The 21,579-nt window shown below is 34.9% G+C and overlaps 2 pseudogenes; both read left to right on the top strand.

Moving 5' to 3' along the window:
* The first annotated feature begins 626 nt into the window (after positions 1-626).
* On the top strand, positions 627-6,086 carry LOC133872914 (GDSL esterase/lipase At5g03610-like; annotated as a pseudogene).
* Positions 6,087-8,118: 2,032 nt separating this feature from the next.
* LOC133873970 (GDSL esterase/lipase At5g03610-like) lies at positions 8,119-19,413 on the top strand (annotated as a pseudogene).
* The last annotated feature ends 2,166 nt before the right edge of the window (positions 19,414-21,579 follow it).

Below are 21,579 nucleotides of genomic sequence, written 5' to 3'. Positions count from 1 at the left end.
CATCCAGCAAACGTCCTTTACAGTACTTTATTCTCATCAAACAACGTTAAACGCGTTGCTTCAGTGATGTCTGACCATCCAATCTTCTCATCATTAATTTAAAGGCATTTCCTTTTTAAAGTGTCTGTCTATTAATGAGTCGGAGGGGTATACGCAATCATGCAAATGCTTATTAATTATAGGAATACTTCTGCCTCTCCGCTCAAGTCTCTCCAGATCGAAGTTTCATTTTTTTTTCTTTTCTTCTACTTTTTGACTTTTCATTTTTGTACGTCTGGATTCCTTGCTATAGCCATATAGGCATATCTGTATATATGGATTAACCGATCAACTTATAATGGGTTCTTAAATAATTGAAGGATCCAAAACTTAAAACCACATGTAATTCTCTGAAAAATGTATAATATACTATTCCTGTAAGAGAAAATAATTGCATTCCTGTCACTTATTCCTCTATTATCAGTGGGGTCAGTCATTTTGCACTTAGAAAATGATTGAGATACCCAATCGGGCCAATCATATATTCCAATCGTATATCATATATATCTCAATTATTTTTTAAGTGCAAAATGACTAACTCCACTGAATGCCCGACGTAAATATAAAAGGGACATTATATATAGACGTTAACCTGCTCGCTTTGTGCAACGGTTGACACAAGGTTTCTCCTCTTGGCTATAATGGACACACAAAAGTTTCTCTACTCTGTTCTCTGCTACTTCCTCTTGTCCCTTCTCTCAGGTTTTTAATACGATAAGTGTACTTCTATCACATTTGCAGTAAAAACTGGACACTTGTCGATAATCTTTATCTATATATGTGTTTGTGTGACTCCTTACAGGGCAACAAGTGGTGCAAGGACACTTATCTCATCATCACCACCACAGCCTCCATCGTCAGGTTTCTAACACATCAAAGCTCTTTGTCTTCGGGGATTCATACGCTGACACAGGCAACACCGCGAAATCTAATTCGGCCTCTTGGAAAGATCCCTACGGTATCACCTTTCCCGGTAAACCAACAGGTCGTTTCTCCGATGGCCGTGTCCTGACCGATTACGTTGGTCTGAACCTCTCTCTCTCTCTCTCTAGTAATGGGCATGATTTAGTTTGTGTAATTTTTGTATATCAATTGAGTGTTCTTCTTCTCTGCTAGCTTGCCACTTTTCCCGATCTTATATATATAGCAATGGTCAGCATCTATTTGCAGTATACGTTCTTACTCTAGGTATCTCTGATATTGTGTTTAACTATATTATACATGCACGCAGCTAAATCCATGGGAATTAGATCTCCAATTCCATACAGATGGAGGAAATTTGGGATCCCATTGCTGAAATACGGAATGAACTTTGCTTATTGAGGCACGGGTGTTTTTAAAACCTTGTACTCGGGCCCAAACATGACGACCCAGATCGATTTCTTCCAGAATCTCATAACAGACAACGTGTTTAACATAAGTGACATCCAGTCCTCTGTGACCCTCGTCACCCTCGCTGGCAATGACTACCTTTCTTACGTTGGCAACCATGGCACCGAGGTTAGACTCTATTATATTATACCTTTTGCTACAAGTTTTAATAAATTGATCTCTCAATTTACAATGTAACTTTTAAATGTCTGAGAAATTTTTTTTTAACAGATATTTAAAAATACATTAAAAAGAAAAAAAAAATAAAAATGCTGATGCTCTGCCCTCCCCCCCCCCCCCCCCCCCCCCCGCCGGCTGATAATAGAAGAAAAAAAAAATTACATTTAAATGGAAAAATCAACCGTCAAAAATTTTTTTATCAAAAAATAATAAAATAAAAAAAACTAACAACAATCATTAAATGTTCACTTGCTCAGGAAGATGAACAGTCTAACTCAACAATTTTGTGAAACAAAAAAAAAATGCATTTATCTCTCTATCTTAGAGAAACTTTAGAACTCCTGTATAGAAAAACCAACTATCAGAAATTAAGAACACGAATCTTTTAAAAAAACACAAATGTACTTCTTTGGCCTCCGGCCCTCCAGCATCTCCGCCTCCTCCTCAGCAATCTCTTGCACGATCGCACCGTAAGCAGCAAGCCTTCGACTTCTTCTTTTTTCTTTTTTTCTTTTTTTTTCCCAGTATCGAGGTGTGAGTGGATGAGTTGTTCTCTTTCTTCATTTGCTTCTTTTTTTCTTTTTTTCTAGATAAAGATGAAATTTGTGGTTTACATATTGTCTATAATTTCTTTCTAACTTATCCCAACTTTTCAATGTTGGTAGGTTGCTTTTTTAGAATTCTTTTGTTTTTGTTTATTTTGTTTTTTAGTTTTGTTGACTTATCTGACTTTTCAGAATTTGTTTTTTAATAGTTGCAATGTGAATCATTTGACTTGTCAACATGGGCCACAAGCCTACAATCACATTTTTTTTTTTATTAAATTAATTTTCTTTGTTTTGCTTTTCTTTATTACTTACGGTCATTGCAATTTGCAATTTGAAGCATGTATAGTTGTATTTGTTTGGATTAAGATAAGATGATCTATAGTTATTGATAGTGTTTTTTTACAATGTTTAGCGGTCTTGTTCTGTTAACTAATATATCAATTTGACATATATTTATGAAGTTTGATAGCTGCATTTTTTGTGATACATATATTATGTTATAATTTATATTTTGAATTGTAATTATCATACTTTTATGTATTATAATAAAAATATAGTATATAGAAAGAACAAAAAAAAAATATTTATTATTATATTTTATTATTTAATTTTGCCCCTATTAAGATAAATTCATGACTCTGTCACCGCTGGCGTGAGAATCGCCCTACATTAATTATTTTTACTGTACTTTAAGATAGTGTTAGGCAAGATTGTAAAAGGTTGCAGTCATTTTCCAAATCTTTTTACCACACATTCTGGGCCAAAAAAACTGCTCGTATTTGTACGTCTCTGCTGCAAAGTTTGCTACCAGACTTGTCAAGCTAGCAGTTGGTTTTCTCTTGAATGGAAAGAAATTATACTTCAAATGTAATAAACATTGGTCTGATCTGAGAAAGTTTCAAAATTATTTAATTTGAGATTTAAAGAAATTTACTCAATAAAATATTTAGAAATTATATTAAAAAAACATCTTTATATTCCGCCCCATCCACAAGCGCTTGACCAGATCAAACGACAAAAGTCTAAGGTAAGAAATTTTGGCGTTTCAACAAGTGGGGATGATTGTTTGGTTTCTATTAAAGTTCTGTTTGTGCGCCTCTTGTCTCTCTTCGGCTCGATGTGTGCATGTCACTGCAAAAGCATATACCCCCGGCCCGCAGACGAACGAGCTGGAAAACGTGACCTAATGATTTATAATCATTTATGCATGGGACCACAGTCTTTGTAACTTGTCGATCGCCTGAGTAACGATAGATGTCTCGTTTTTGCTTTTTTGTGTCCTTAAAAAAAATTAATGTAGTTTTTAAAATTATTATTTAATCAAAATATTTATTATAAATTAAATTGTAATTTTAAAAGGTACATCATTTTTAAAGAACACAAGAGAATCACAAAAAAGACTTATAGCAATATTACTCCTTGTGATCACTAGCCCTCACCTCATCCCATAAAAGAAAAAAGTGAAAAGAAAAACAGAGAAAGATAAAAGAATTAGGAGTTTACATATATATGAGTTATGACTATTGTTTTCTTACATATGATCCATTTGGTGTATATACGATTAGAAACATCATTAATCTCGATCGTAGAGCATCTCCAATAATTTTTTATTTATTTTATCTACTACTTTTTCAATATATATAAACTCCAATTGATTCAACTATTACATTTTTTATTTTTACTTAAATATTATTTTTGTTATTATTTTGTTAAACCATTGAGAGAGAAGAGACAGAAATGATTGTAGCAAAAAGATAGAGAAAATAGAGAAACGATTAAAAAAAGAATACATAAGCTACAAATGTTTGTCTATAGAGAAATAATGCTATGCACACTCCCACTCTCACATTCCCAAATACTAATTCTAGACGTGGCACTAAAAATTACTATTAAATTTTGAATGCTTCACTATTAAATTTTGGATCTAATTATAATTTTTAGTGCTACAATGTCAAAAAATGTGCATTTGAGAGTACTGTATGCATCATTTCTCTTGTCTAAAAGTACCTAATCAAATAGCAAATATGTATTTTAGATAAAGAGAAGACAAGCAGATGGACATGATTTTTGATTCATATTAGCTGAATATATAAAGTATAGAGGTTTTAGAACATCTGCTGGAGCCTGGAGATTGATGCTCGATCTTATAGATCAGAGTATTATCTCATCATTTCATTTTTCTTCCTAGTTATAGCTTATTTTAGGGTGGATACTGTTAGAGGCACTATAACTTTTATTATAAGTCTCTTACAAACTAATGTAGTTGTTCAAGACTCCACGTGACACTTAGCACTACATCTGCCACTAAGCAGTTCAATTTAATTGTGCATGGTTGATGTAACAGTGTCACGTAAATTATCAAGCCAGTTTGTAAGTTTCCGTGACATTTATTATGCCAAGTACTAAACAATTCAATTCCATTGTAAATGATGTGGTAGTGCTACGTGGATTGTTACGTCAATTTGTAAGGGAATAATAACACCCAAATTATTTTTTTTCTTTATTAATAGGCATGATTAAGACAATTATGCAGTCACTAAACGTAATCGGGGATTGATCATCGATCTATTAAAATGTAGGGAATTCAATCTTTCATTCCAAAAGTGGTGAAACAACTTAGTGTAAACTTGAAACGCATTCATGGGTTGGGAGTGAAAAAGGTAGCAGTGGCAAGCTTACTGCCTTCAGGATGTCTCCCTCGGAGCACGACCACATCCTCATTCCAACAATGCAATGGAACCGAAAACTTGCTCGCGAATTCCCACAACCTCTTGTTGAAACAAGCCGTGGCTCAGTTGAATAACGAAACCAAGGACTCGACTTTCGTCATTCTTGATCTCTACGCCTCCTTCACGTCCGTAATCGACAACAAAGGTGATTCTACGTACATTTCCTTTAATTTTTATGCATTCGATCATGTTAATTTAAGATATATTGCTTTCTTTTTTGGAACATCGAGATTTTGTGTTAATTAGATTACATCCATGCATGTTTAGGTTGCAAGCTTAATCTTTCATGTTTTTTCAAGGGTTTTGATTGATCTTGAGCTTAATCTCTTCAAAATAAAGTTTTCCTCTGGTCTATTAAGCTAACATCTGTCCTTAAACATGTGTTTCTCACGTATAATTTTTGTTAAATTATTTCATTAAAATAAGTTTTCTCTCCTATTTGAAATTTTCATTATAAGAACTTTTTGTGCTAAAATAAGGGATTAATTGTCTTTCACTAAGTTTAAATAGGATTTTGAGTAGACACAGAATCTAATGCATTTTTGTAAAAAAAAACTCTTGTTTCAACATTAATTTTAACAGTCATTAAACTCATTTTCTAATTCTATAAAAGGATGATTTCAAAATTTCGAAAAATGATTTTATTTTCATTGATCTTCTCTTGTAAAGTTACATATTTCTTGTATAAGATAATGTTCAAAATTTGCAATTTGTACGATATAATATGGGCAATATTATATCTTGATAACAAAAGTGCCGAGTTTTCTTTGCAAAACTTATTATACAAGCGGGAAGTAGAAATTGCCGAGTTTCCTTTGCTAATAGAGTAGTGTCTTCATTTTGTGCAGGAAGTAGAAAGTTTGAGAACCCATTGAAGCCTTGTTGTTTTGGCATAAGCAGCAAGTATAGCTGTGGGAGTGTAGATGAGAGTGGGGCCAAAAAATATACACTTTGTGAGGACCCTGAATCAGCACTCTTCTGGGACAATGTGCACCCTACGCAGGTGGGATGGAGTGCTGTGTATTCAGCTCTGCAGGCCACTCTTCAACAACTTTTCTAGGGTTGTTTGTTTCAATTCGTTTGTTAAGCAATTCTGCTTTTGTTGCGACTCTAAAGATAATCTAGAGAATATAAAACTTGAACTGAAATATGTATATATATATATTTCTGTATCTTCAATATCATGAAAATAAGGAAAATATGATAATATTTTCGAATATATTCTATTCGCAACAATGAAATAATATAAGGGTGCGTTTGGGATTGCAATTTCGTAGACAATAAGTGCAATTTTAAATCAAATCACAGAACATAAATTGTTTGGAAACTGCGTTTTTAAAAATTGCGATTTGAAAACGCAGAAAATCTGCTTTTTCAAATCGCAGGTAAGATGATGCTTTTTTGAAAACGCAGAATTTTAAAGGCTAAATTGCGATTTTGCCATACGCTTAACAACGTTCTTAAAAATCACTTTTTCCAAATCGCACATTTTAAAATCGTTATTTTAAATCGCACTTTTTGAAATCGTAAACCCAAACGGACCCTAAGTTGTTTTGTTTTGTTTTTAATACCATGCACGACTCGTTCATCTTCCTATGTTTGGCCGCGGGGGAGCTTTGCGTGGGGTTTAAGAGTTTTAAGAGTAGCTCGACGCGATTTGCTTTTCTTGGATGAAGCCCGCGGGCGGAGACTTGGGCTGATTGGCTTGCTTTTGGGCTAAAAAGACCCAAAAGATATTGAGTTGGGCTTATGGTTTTAGTTGTTACCAAAGTCGCCTGAGAGACCATTCATGGGCCTTTGGCCAAGTAGCAAATTAAAAAAATGCAAGAAACCTAAAAACTTAAAATGCAATTTTAAAAAAAAAAAAGATAGAAATTTTTTACAAACTAGTTTGTAGAAATTTTTTTACAATCTACATATAAAAGGACACGTCCTTTAAACATAGAAAAAATACATTTTTTTTATTAATATTATTAAAAAAGTATATAAGAAGTATATATTATTTAAATAACATGTGTTTCTCACATGTCAAGAGACACAGGTCAATCTTATTTGTAGATTGTAAAAAATTTCTTAAAAATCAATTTTTAAAAAATTTCTGTCCAAAAAAAAAAAAAAAAAATCAAGAAATAAAATGAAATTGTGCTAAAACTCGAGATATTATGGAAATGGAAAATAGGGAATGGCGTTAGGACGAAACCATGGGAATATGCACCTCATTGCGTTCCTCAATATGTTTATGATGGAATATTGGAATGCCTTTGTGGCTTTGTCGACAATGAGAGTGCACGTAGTAGACCTTTTCGAGATAGGCCTCCCCCCGGTCGCTAACCTACGGACATTTTGTTTAAACATAAAAGAAGCACATGTTTTTTTTAAACATAAAAAAGACACGTATCTTTTAAACATAAAAGAAGCACATATTTTTTTTTATTAATACTATTAAAAAAGTATGTAAGAAGTACATGCTATTTAAATAAAATATATTTTTTATATATCAAAAAATACGTGTTAATCTTATACATGAATTGTAAATTTTTTTTTACAAGAAATAAAATGAAATTGTGCTAAAACTCGAGATATTATGGAGATGGAAAACAGGAAAAGGCGTGACGACGAAACCATTAAAATATGCGCCTCATTGTGTTCCTCAATATGTTTATGATGGAATATTGGCATGCCTTTTGTGACTTTGTCGACAATGAGAGTGCACATAGTAGACCTTTCCGATATTGGCCTCCCCCAGTCGCTAACAGGCCCATTTTCTAAGCCAGGTCCACTGGCAACAAGACGAATAAGCCGACAGAATTAATTTTCAAATGGGAAAAGGGAGATTTACAAGCCAAGTCCTTCACACTACTAATTTTAGAAAAAATTGCGTCATTAAATTCTGTAGTTGACTTAAACTATAAATTGATTATTATAATATTAAAATTAATTCAGATATCTATGGTTGGCTTATGGATTTCTAAGTGCAAAATGATTGATCCCACTGAATGCCCGACGTAAATATAAAAAGGACGTTATATAGAGACGTTAACCTGCTCGCTTTGTGCAACGCTTGACACAAGGTTTCTCCTCTTGGCTATAATGGACACACAAAAGCTTCTCTACTCTGTTCTCTGCTACTTAATTCCTCTTGTCTCTTCTCTCAGGTTTCTAACACAATAAGTGTACTTCTATCACATTTGTAGTAAAAACTGAACACTTGTCGATAATCTTTATCTATATATGTGTTTGTGTGACTCCTTACAGGGCAACAAGTGGTGCAAGGACACTTAGCTCATCATCATCACCACCACAGCCTCCATCGTTAGGTTTCTAACACATCAAAGCTCTTTGTCTTTGGGGATTCATACGCTGACACAGGCAACATCGCGAAATCTATTTCGTTATCTTGGAAAGATCCCTACGGTATCACATTTCCTGGTAAACCAACAAGTCGTTTCTCCGATGGCCGTGTCCTGACCGATTACGTTGGTCTAAACCTCTCTCTCTCTCTCTCTCTCTCTCTCTCTCTCTCTCTCTCTCTCTCTCTCTCTCTCTCTCTCTCTAGTAATGGGCATGATTTAGTTTGTGTAATTTTTGTATATCAATTGAGTGTTCTTCTTCTCGGCTATATAGCTTGCCATTTTCCTGATCTTATATATATAGCAATGGTCAGCATCTATTTGCAGTATACATTCTTACTCTAGGTATCTCTGATATTGTGTTTAACTATATTATACATGCACGCAGCTAAATCCATGGGAATTAGATCTCCAATTCCATACAGATGGAGGAAATTTGGGATCCCATTGCTGAAATACGGAATGAACTTTGCTTATGGAGGCATGGGTGTTTTTGAGACCTTGAAACCGGGCCCAAACATGACGACCCAGATCGATTTCTTCCAGAATCTCATCACAGACAACGTGTTTAACATAAGTGACATCCAGTCCTCTGTGACCCTTGTCACCCTCCTGGCAATGACTACCTTGCTTACATTGGCAATCATGGCACCGAGGTTAGACTCTATTATATTATACCTTTTGCTACAAGTTTTAATAAATTGATCTCGCAATTTACAATGTAACTTTTAAATGTCTGAGAATTTTTTTTTTAACAGATATTTAAAAAAAAAAATTACATTAAAAAGAAAAAAAAAAAAAAATATATATATATATATATATATATATATATATATATATATATATATATATATATATATATATATATATATGCTGAAGCTGATGTCTGCCCATGCTGATAATAGAAGGAAAAAAAAAAAAAAAAAAATTACATTTACATGGAAAAACCAACTGTCAAAGAAAATTTTTTCAAAAAAATAAAATAAAAATAAAACCAACAACAATCATTAAATGTTCACTTGCTCAGGAAGAGGAACGGTCCAACGGAACAATTTTGTGAAACAAAAAAAAAAAAATACACTTATCTCTCTATCTTAGAGAAACTTTAGAACTCCTGTATAGAAAAACCAACTATCATAAGCTAAGAACACGAATTTTTTAAAAAAACACAAATGTTTTTCTTTGGCCTCCGGCCATCCAGCATTTCTGCCTCCTCCTCAGCAATCTCTTGCACAATCGCACCATAAGCAGCAAGCCTTCTACTTCTTCTTTTTTTTTTTCTTGTTTTGTTGACTTATTTGACTTTTCAGAATTTGTTTTTTAACAGTTGCAATGCGAATCATTTGACTTGTCAACGTGGGCCACAAGCCTACAACCACATTTTTTTTTTATTAACTTAATTTTTTTTGTTTTGCTTTTCTTTATCGCTTGCTATCATTGCAATTTGCAATTTGAAGCATGTATAGTTATATTTGTTTGGATTAAAATAAGATGATCTATAGTTGTTGATAGTGTTTTTTTTACAATATTTAGCAGTCTTGTTCTATTAACTGATATATCAATTTGGCATATATTTATGAAATTTGATAGCTACATTTTTTGTGATACATATATTATGTTATAATTTATATTTTGAATTGTAATTACCATACTTTTATGTATTATAATAAAAATATAGTATATAGAAAAAACAAAAAAAAAAATATTTATTATTAGATTTTATTATTTTAATTCTGTCCTCATTAAGATAAATTCCTGACTATGCCACCGCTGGCGTGAGAATCGCCCTACATTAATTATTTTTACTATACATTAAGATAGTGTTAGGCAAGATTGTAAAAGGTTGCAGTCATTTTCCAAATCTTTTTACCACACATTCTGGGCCAAAAAAACTGCTCGATCGTATTTGTACGTCTCTGCTGCAAAGTTTGCTACTAGACTTGTCAAGCTAGCAGTTGGTTTTCTCTTGAATGGAAAGAAATTATACTTCAAATGAAATAAACATTGGTCTGATCTGAGAAAGTTTCAAAATTATTTAATTTGAGATTTAAAGAAATTTACTCAATAAAATATTTAGAAATTATATTAAAAAAACATCTTTATGTTCCATCCACAAGCGCTTGACCAGATCAAACGACAAAAGTCTGAGGTACGAAATTTTGGCGTTTCAACAAGTAGGGACGATTGTTTGGTTTCTATTAAAGTTCTGTTTGTGCGAATCTTGTCTCTCTTCGGCTCGATGTGTGCATGTCACTGCAAAAGCAAATACCCCCAGCCCGCAGACGAGCGAGCTGGAAAACGTGACCTAATGATTTATAATCATTTATGCATGGGACCACAGTCTTTGTAACTTGTCGATCGCCCGAGTAACGATAGATGTCTCGCTTTTGCTTTTTTGTGTCCTTAAAAAAAATTAATGTAGTTTTTAGAAAAATCAAAATATTTATTATAAATTAAATTATAATTTTAAAAGTTACATCACTTTTAAAAAACACAAGAGAATCACAAAAAAAGCTTATGGCAATATTACTCCTTGTCACTGGCCCTCACCATCCCATAAAAGAAAAAAGAAAAAGATAAAAAGATAAAAGAACTAGGAGTTTACAATTTACATATATATGAGTTATGACTATTCACTACAAACGATTACTGTAGACACGCGTCCAATTAGACACGTGTCTTATGAGACACGTGTCTAATTGTACTGTAGTCACAATTTGACACATGTATTTAATACATGTGTCAAATTGGACACGCGTATTTAATACACGTGTCTATTTGGACACGAGTATGTAATACGTGTGTCCAATTGGACACGAGTATGTAATACGCGTGTCCAATTGGACACCTGTATTAAATACGCGTGTCCAATTTGACACGTGTATTATTACACGTGTCAAACTGTTATTTTTTGTCAAATATATATTAAAAAAAAAAATTGTGTTGTGTTAATTTTTTGAAAAAAAAAAAAAAAAAAAAAAAAAAAAAAAAAACTCCTTATCTTATTAACCATACAAATCTGTGAAAATACAGTGCACATAGCTTACACACATAAAATTATGTTTAAAAGCTATATGCTATATGTAAATTCTATAATTGGAATTAAATACTTATAGTTTAGTCCCTTATATAGTACATACATTTAGGGTTTATAGCTATATATAGTATATACACTTAGGGCTAGGGTTTATACCTATATATAGTATATATACTTAAGATTATGGTTTATCGATATATATAGTATATACACTTAGGGTTAGGGTTTATAGGTATATATAATATATACACTTAGGGCTATGGGTTATAATTTAATTGATTTTACATTTCATGAATAATAATGTCAATATATTTTTCATGTGTCATTATTGTACACTTTTAAATATATATATATATTAAATCATGAGCAGTTCAAAATTAGATTGTTCCGATATATATAGTATATACACTTAGGGTTAGGGTTTTAGGGTTTATAGGTATATATAATATATACACTTAAAGCTATGGGTTATAATTTAATTGATTTTACATAATACTGTCAATATATTTTTCACGTGTCATTATTGTACACTTTTAAATATATATATTAAATCATGAGCAGTTCAAAATTAGATTGTTCCGATATATATAGTACATATACTTAGGATATATATAGTACATACATTTTGGGTTAGAGTTTATAACTATATTTAGTACATACACTTAGGGTTAGGGTTAGGGTTAGGGTTTATAGTTATATATAATACATACACTTAAGCTTAGGGTTTATGTACATACATATATATTAAATATATGTATGGTTAAGGTTTATGTACATATATAGTACATACACTTACGGTTAGAGTTTATAGCTATATATAGTACATACACTTAGGTATAAGGTTTATGTACATATATATATACTATATATATATACTTATATAAGTATATATATATATATATATATATATAAAAGTAGTATATACTTTTAGGGTTAGGGTTAGGGTTTATGACTATATATAGTACGTACCCTTAAGGTTATAGTTTATAGCTATATATAGTATATGCACTTAGGGTTAGAGTTTAATTTTTTGGTTATGTTTTAGTTTTTATTTAGGGTTTAATATAGTATATATACTCAGTATTAGAGTTTAATTTTAGGGTTAGGGTTTAGTTTTAATTTATAGTTTACGGTTTAGTTTTAGCGCTTAGGGTTTAGTTATATGTACGGTACATACATTTAGAGTTGCATGGGTTTGTATTTTTTTTTTCCGTTGTTAAATTATATAAATATATATATAATTATTATTATTTTTAATTAAATACAATTTGCTACAATGGGGGACGTGTATTTTAATTACACGTCTCCCGCGCGCCACCATTTTAAAATTCAAAATAATATATAGTACATATACTTAGGGTTATGAATGTAGGATATTACACGTCTTTGAATGTAAGATGCACAAAGACGCGCTTAGGCGATCATGCACTAGAGGTCGCATCACGGAGGCTCTTATTGAAGCACAACATCATGAGCAGTTCTGTGAATGGTACCGTGCATATGTAAGGAAATAGTTGTAATTTTGAAATTGGATAAATTTATGCAGGTTCAATATAATTACCCAATGTGATGTTTAATATTTGTAATTATAACATAGGTCGATGGCCTGGACGATCAACGTAGGGAGGAATTGGGCCACAACTTGGTTATGCGTTGTAGAGGGCTAAAGGAGACAGCGGTCAAGTACAACAGGTACGTGGTAAATGGGAAATTGTTTCGCACGCTTGCCCATGATGTGGGAAGGAGGACTCAGAACAGTGGCGTATGTGTTCCTACCGTTGAAGGCGAAACGTACTACGGGCAGTTAACCGATATAGTTGAGGTCGAGTACTATGACAGGACTACGTACGTCCTATTTAAGTGCAATTGGGCAAACCCCACGATGGACAGAGGATTCACAATAGACGAGTATGGCCTAGTGTTTGTCAACTTCAATCACCTCGTCCACAGGGGAGAACTGATTCAGGACGAGCCATACGTGCTTACATCTTAGGTAGATCAAGTATTCTACGTCGAAGATGGAAGGAACCCAAATTGGGTTTGTGCGGTTAGGACCAAACCGCGCAACATGTACGACGTTGGCCAGGGGGATGGGAGTAATGAGGATGGTACAACCTACCATGAGTGCGTACCGCTCGTACTAGCCACTGATGACCTACTCGATACGAATGATGAATTCGAGTACGACAGGCCTGACATTGATCCGATTGAAGCTCCCGTGATACAATGATTGATGTATTTGTTGTGAGTATAATTAGCTTGAACTCAATACAAATTTTTATTATTTGCATAAATTTCGTTGTATAATTTGCATATTCATTAAAAATATATAAAAAATAAATTCTAATTAATTTGTCTACATTTGTTTGCAGGTATTGATGGATCAGAGACCCCTTCCTTATGCATATCGGGCACCTCGCCCACCCATGCCCCCCATGACCACGCCCACTGATTCGACGGCATTATATACTGCGGCGTGGCCACACCACCCAGACGGGGCTTATAGACCATTGTTGCCGGGTACGGTGGTCGTGCCCACGTCAGATCACGGGCATACCAGCACAACTGGACCTTGCAGCTCTCCATTGTCGGAGCTGCCGACATTATCTCAGATAGGGTTCACCCAACCGGGTAACGCCTATCGATGGTGGGTGCAAGAGGGGATGGGGTCACAGGGTTATGCGCCGTACTTTCCGTATACGTATAGTGTACCATCGACGTGTAATCCTGATAGTGAGACGCAAGATGGTAGATTTCCACTGTCACAGACCGGGGAGATGCAGATGTCGGCTGTGGGGTTGGGACAGATACCGGCACAAGCGGCGATGCAGGGCCAGATTTTGGGGGCGAGACAGATGCCAGCATCGGGGGCGAGTCAGGGCCCGGGGCATGTAAAGAGCCAGATACCTTTATCTGGTGAGAGCCAGGTGCCACTTTCCGGTGAGAGTCAGATGCCAGATGTGGGGGGGAGTCAGAGTACCCATGAGGAGGACGTTGCGATGTTGGGTACCGATCAGTTGGCCCCCGGTAGCCCCCAAGATATGGATTCAGATGATGATCAGCAGCCTCCACCAGCCGGAGGGGTTGGCGAGGAGGTTGCAGGCGACCCAGCGACCCAACACATAGGGATTGAGCAGATTCGGTTGATGGGTAAGTACATATTTAGACATCCTTAAAACTCATATTATGTTACCAAAATTTTTTTTTTTGTTTGGAAAAAAAATAACTATTTGATTACAATTTATATATATATATATATATATATATGTTTTTCAGTGTTAACCAATTAAATGTTGAATATTTTTTTCATTAGGGTACAACCCAGACGGAACCATATATTATGAGGTGATTAAGGACCCAGAGAGAAACTGGGTGCTCCCGAGGGGGAAGAAGGTTGTATTGCAGTACAATGCTGCTATACAACCTGTAGGACGAGCCTGTAATCGTTTTCGGCGGGCTGAGGGCAAGCTGATCAAGAGTGGGTCCTACATACACATGCGGGACGAATGGGCGAGGGTAAATAAGCAGATTAAACAGGCAATGTGGGACGCACTGATGGTATGTTTATGAATATAATTTAATTATTTATTTTAATTAAACTTGAGAAAAATATGTTTTTCTTGAAGTTTTTGAACCTATAATGCTTTGATTGAATGTGCAGGAGGAGTTCTATCTCCCTGTATCAGTAGACGCGCGCAGGGCACAATAGGAGGCGTGGAATGATATTGGCCGTAAGCACCGCTCGTGGAAGTCGAGGTTCAAAACCAAACTATGTATTGGAGACGGTGACACGCCTGAGAGTATCCGTGCGAGAATGCCGGACAATTTTTTTGCGAAGTATGACGCAGATGTAGAGTTCCTGCTGAGCGATTGGTGCACTGAGCATAAAAGGGTATGTAGGCCAAAAAAATGTTAAGGTTTTTTAATAACAGTTCATTTAATTTTAATTTTAATTTAAGTGTGTCAATGCTTACATTTTTATTTTTATGTTCAATGCGTAGGCAACCTCTGAGCGGATGAAGAGGCTGCGGGAGCAGAATGACCTTCCCCATTGTACGGGATCTAAAAGTTACGCCAGATTTAATCATGAGGAGGTATGAAAAAATATATGTTTATGTTTGTTATATATGTCAACTGCATGACGACAGACATGTACATCTGGCACTCCCCCCACTCGCGCCGCGTCGTTCGTGAAGACCCACACAAGGAAGGACGGCACTTACGTGAACGAACGTACACGGGTCCTATGCGTATGCTACTGATTTAATTTACTAATATTTTTAAATTATGTGTGATATGTCATTATTCAATATATGAGTTTTTCATGTTGACGACGTACAGGAGAGGATGACGCAGAGTTTATCCAGTGATCCAGCCGCCACGCAAAGCGTCTCCGCAGACACAATGCGTTGGGCACCGAACGACGCTTACGAACAGGCGGTTGGGAGGCCTGAGTATGCAGGGAGGGTTCGGCAGGTTGGGCCGAACGTCACACCTGTTCGGGGGACATGTTTCTCATATAGGCCTCGGTCACAGGGGGGACCATCTCAGGGCACGTCTCGGGATTGGGCCGAACACGCTCGGAAGATGGAAGAGATCCAAGCGGAGCTACAGGCTAAGCGAGTGAGGAATGACCGGTTGGAGCAGCGCGTGCAACAGTTCGACGCCATGGAGCAGCGCATGCGACAGTTTGATGTCTTAATGTCCTCCATGGGAGTATTAGCACCATGTCTTGGTACTCAGTCTTCACCTGCACACGTAGGTAGTACGTCGTCTGTTAGTAGTGCATCTGCAGGTATGATTTATGTTGTGTATAGGACAAAATTAATTTCAACTTGTTTTCATTACCCCTTTGATTTTGCAAGTAATATTATATACTTTAATTGTCTATATTATTTGCAGGTAATTCGACAACGGTTAGTACGTTGTCGCCTGTTGGACGACAGCTGAGCCATCACTCCACTGTCGCTACACCTTCACCCGCTACACCATTCCTTGCGCAGCAATCGCCGGTTGGCGAGAACACGTCTGGGACGGTACCTCGTGATTCGCAAGGACGCCGTTCAGATTTATAGATATTTTGTGTAATTATTTTTTGTTCGTAAATATTTGCGTAGTTAACGAATATGTTATTAACTATTGGTTTGTGTAATATGATTTTGTGCTGTTTTTGGGTAAAATAAATATTGCATTATTTGTGGTCGGAAATAATAAAACTTGAAAAAATATAAAACAAAAATTAAGTAACCCAAATAAATTTTAAAAAACAATAACAAAATGAAATTGAAAAAAAATCCTAATCGAATTTTTAATTTAAATAAAATTTTAATTTAATTATTTAATTTTATTTTTAAATCAAATAAATTTTAAAAAACAATAACAAAATGAAATTGAAAAAAAAAATCCTAATCGAATTTAATTTAAAAATACAATTAAATAATTAAATTAAAATTTTATTTAAATTAAAAATTCGATTAGGATTTTTTTTTATAAAAAAAATCGATTTGACACGTGTATTGATATACACGTGTCAAAATGTGCAGTTAATGACTTGCACATTTGACACGCGTCTCACGCGTGTCAAAATGAACGTGTCAAACTGTTTGACACGTGTACGACACTGTACACGTGTCAAACTGCACGTGGCAAATTCAACTGATTTTTGTAGTGATTGTTTTCTTACATATGATCCATTTGGTGTATATACGATTAGAAACATCATTAATCTCGATCGTAGAGCATCTCTAATAATTTTTTTTTATTTTATCTACTACTTTTTCAATATATATAAACTCCAATTGATTCTCCTATTACATTTTTTATTTTTACTTAAATATTATTTTTGTTATTATTTTGTTAAACCATTGAGAGAGAAGAGACAGAAATGATTGTAGCAAAAAGATAGAGAAAATAGAGAAATTATTAGAAAAAAATACATAAGCTTCAAATGTTTGTCTATAGAGAAAGAAGGATATGCACACTCCCACTCTCACATTCCCAAATACTAACTCTATGACATGGCACTAAAAATTACTATTGGATTTTGAAAGTTTCACTATTAAATTTTGGGTCCAATTATGATTTTTTAGTGCTACAATGTCAAAAAATGTGCATTTGAGAGTACTGTATGCATCATTTCTCTTGTCTAAAAGTACCTAATCAAATAGCAAATATGTATTTTAGATAAAGAGAAGACAAGCAGATGGACATGATTTTTGATTCATATTAGCTGAATATACAAAGTATAGAGGTTTTAGAACATCTGTTGGAGCCTAGAGATTGATGCTCGATCTTATAGATCAGAGTATTATCTCATCATTTCATTTTTCTTCCTAGTACGTTATAGCTTATTTTAGGGTGGATATTGTTAGAGGTATAACTTTTATTATAAATCTCTTACAAACTAATGTGGTAGTTCACGACTCCACGTGACACTTAGCACTACATCTGCCACTAAGCAATTAAATTTAATTGTGCATGGTTGATGTAGCAGTGTCATGTAAATTGTTACACCAGTTTGTAAGTTTATGTGACATTTATTATGCCAGTTACTAAACAATTCGATTCTATTGTGAATAATGCGGTAGAGTCACGTGGATTGTTACGTCAATTTGTAAGGAAATTACAACACCCGAAGTATTTTTTTTCTTTATTAAAAGGCATGATTAAGACAATTATGCAGGCACTAAACGTAATCGGGGATTGATCATCGATCTATTAAAATGTAGGAAATTCAATCTTTCATTCCAAAAGTGGTGAAACAACTTGGTGTAAACTTGAAACGCATTCATGAGTTGGGAGTGAAAAAGGTAGCAGTGTCAGGCTTACTGCTTTCAGGATGTCTCCCTCAGAGCACGGCCACATCCTCATTCCGACAATGCAATGGAACCAAAAACTTGCTCTCGAATTCCCACAACCTCTTGTTGAAACAAGTTGTGGCTCAGTTGAATAACGAAACCAAGGACTCGACTTTCGTCATTCTTGATCTCAACGCCTCCTTCACGTCCGTAATCGACAACAAAGGTGATTCTACGTACATTTCCTTTTATTTTTATGCATTCGATCATGTTAATTTTAGATATATTGCTTTCTTTTTTGGAACATCGAGATTGTGTTAATTAGATTACATCCATGCATGTTTAGATTGCAAGCTTAATCTTTCATGTTTTTTCAAGGGTTTTGATTGATCTCGAGCTTAATCTCTTCAAAATAAAGTTTTCCTCTGGTCTATTAAGCTAACATCTATCCTTAAACATGTGTTTCTCACGTATAATTTTTGTTAAATTATTTCATTAAAATAAGTTTTCTCTCCTATTTGAAATTTTCATTATAAGAACTTTTTGTGCTAAAATAAGGGATTGTCTTTCACTATGTTTAAATAGGATTTTGGGTAGACACATACCAGTTGTGTCTTGCAATGCTAGAGTCATGGGCTTATTATTTTTCACGTGAAATCTAATGCATTTTTTGTAAAAAAAACTCTTGTTTCAACATTCATTTTAATAGTCATAAGTTGTTTCAAAAGTCATAAAACTCCTTTTCTAATTCTATAAAAATGATGATTTCAAAATTTCGAAAAATGATTTTCTTTACATCTTCTGCTGTAAAGTTACACATTTCTTGTTTAAGATAATGTTTAGAATTTGTAATTTGCACGGTATAATTTGGGCAATATTATGTCCTGATAACAAAATTGCCGAATTTTCTTTCCAGAACTTATTATATAAGCGGGAATTAGAAATTCCTGAGTTTCCTCTGCTAATAGAGTTGTGGCTTCATTTTGTGTAGGAAGTAGAAAGTTTGAGAACCCATTGAAGCCTTGTTGTTTTGGCATAAGCAGCAAGTATAGCTGTGGGAGTGTAGATGAGAGTGGGGCCAAAATATACACACTTTGTGAGGACCCCGAATCGGCATTCTTCTGGGACGATGTGCACCCTACGCAGGAGGGATGGCGTGCTGTGTATTCAGCTCTGCAGGCCGCTCTTCAACTTTTCTAGGGTTGTTTGTTTCATTCGTTTTTTAAGCAATTCTGCTTTTGTTGCGACTCTAAAGATAATCTAGAGAATATAATCTAGAGAATATTTCTGTATCTTCAATATCATGAAAATAAGGAAAACCAATATATTCTAATCACAACAATGAAATAATATAAGGGTGCGTTTGGGATTGCGATTTCGTAGACAATAAGTGCGATTTTAAATCAAATCGCAGAACATAAATTGTTTGAAAACTGCGTTTTTAAAAATTGCGATTTGAAAATGAAAAAAAAAAAAATCTGCTTTTTCAAATCGCAGATAAGATGTTGCTTTTTTGAAAACGCAGAATTTTAAAAGCTAAACTGCGATTTTGCAAACGCTTAACAACGTTATTAAAAATCACTTTTTTCAAATCGCACATTTTAAAATCGTTATTTTAAATCGCACTTTTTGAAATCGCAAATCCAAACGGATCTTAAATTGTTTTGTTTTGTTTTGTTTTGTTTTTAATACCATGCACGACTCGTTCATCTTCCTATGTTTGGCCGCGGGGGAGCTTTGCGTGGGGTTTAAGAGTTTTAAGAGTAGCTCAACGCAATTTGCTTTTCTTGGATGAAGCCCGTGGGCGGAGACTTGGGCTGATTGGCTTGCTTTTGGGCTAAAAAGACCCAAAAGATATTGAGTTGGGCTTATGGTTTTAGTTGTTACCAAAGTCGCCTGAGAGACCATGGGCCTTTGGCCAGTAGCAAATTAAAAAAAATGCAAGTAACCTAAAAAATTAAAATGCAATTTTTTTTAAAAAAAAAAAGACAGAAATTTTTTACAAACTAGTTGGTAATTTTTTTTTTTTACAATCTACATATAAAAGGACACGTGTCTTTCAAACATGGAAGAAGTACATTTTTTTTTTATTAATATTATTAAAAAAAATATGTAAGAAGTACATATTATTTAAATAACATGTGTTTCTCATATATCAAAAGACACAGGTCAGTCTTATTTGTAGATCGTAAAAAATTTCTTAAAAATTAATTTTAAAAAAATTTCTATCCCCAAAAAAAAAAATCAAGAAATAAAATGAAATTGTGCTAAAACCCGAGATATTATGGAAATGAAAAACAGGGAATGGCGTTAGGACGAAACCATGGGACTATGCGCCTCATTGCTTTCCTCGATATGTTTATGATGGAATATTGGAATGCCTTTGTGGCTTTGTCGACAATGAGACTATGAGAGTGCACATAGTAGACCTTTCCGAGGTAGGCCTCCCCCAGTCGCTAAAGGGCCCATTTTCGAAGCCAATCCACTGGCTACAATACCAATAAGCCAACAGAATTAATGTTCAAATGAAGAGAGGAAGATTTACGAGGCAAGTTGTTCACGCTATTAATTTTTTTTAAAAAAATTGTATTACTGGTCTTTGTAGTTGGTTCAAATTACAATTCACTTATTATGATGTCAAAATTAATTTAGAGATCTATATAATTGACTTAATTTACAAATTACTCTCTGCAGTCAAATTCCGTTAAAAAATTTTAAGCGCCATGTCAGCACCAATAAGTTAATGACACATATTCGATCATAATAAAAAAATATAAATAAAAACACAACAAACGAAAACAACAAACAAAAAATATAAACCCTAAATGCAACTATCCTAGCCACCTCTAGGGGTGACATGCAACCAGCACTATTGGCTAGTATGTATGAGTTCGTCTATACGGAGGACGAGGGTCAGACCCTCGTCCGACCCTCGTCCTACGTGGCATGATATATATATTTTTATTCTTTGATTAAAAAAAAAAAAAAAAACACAATGAAAACGCGGGACAAGAGACTTACAAACAAAGATGGGGTCCAAAATTTCCCCCCATTTCTCACCCTCTCCGACCACCAGCCGAGCGCCTCCCACCTAGACGACCACCATCCCTCTCCCAGCTCTCTCTCTCTCTCTCTCTCTCTCTCTCTCTCTCTCTCTCTCTCTCTCGGACCCAGCAGAACGGACCGATCGCCGCCCACCGACCGAGCGCCTCCCACCTAGACGACCGGCCCACCGACCGACACCATCCCTCTCCCAGCTCTCTCTGTCTCTCTCTCGGACCCAGCAGACCGACGGCTCACGAGCACTGCGGATCTTCGTCCAGGTCCAACGAGAAGCTGCGCCAGAGCCGACGACGAGCACCGCCGATCTCCGGTTAGTCTCCCTCTCTCCGCAGATCTCTGACGAGGAGCGCCAGAGCCAGGCTTTTTCTGGATAGTAGATCATTCGATCCCCTCCCTGTGCGACGCCTCCTTCTCTCCCAGTGTGAACAAAATCTCAGGTTTTCTCAATCTCTCATCTCTTTCTTT

Source organism: Alnus glutinosa, chromosome 7 (assembly GCF_958979055.1).
Source record: "Alnus glutinosa chromosome 7, dhAlnGlut1.1, whole genome shotgun sequence".
Classification (NCBI taxonomy): Eukaryota; Viridiplantae; Streptophyta; class Magnoliopsida; order Fagales; family Betulaceae; genus Alnus; species Alnus glutinosa.
The sequence above is the reverse complement of the archived record's forward strand: the minus strand, read 5'-3'. Positions and strand labels throughout refer to the sequence as shown.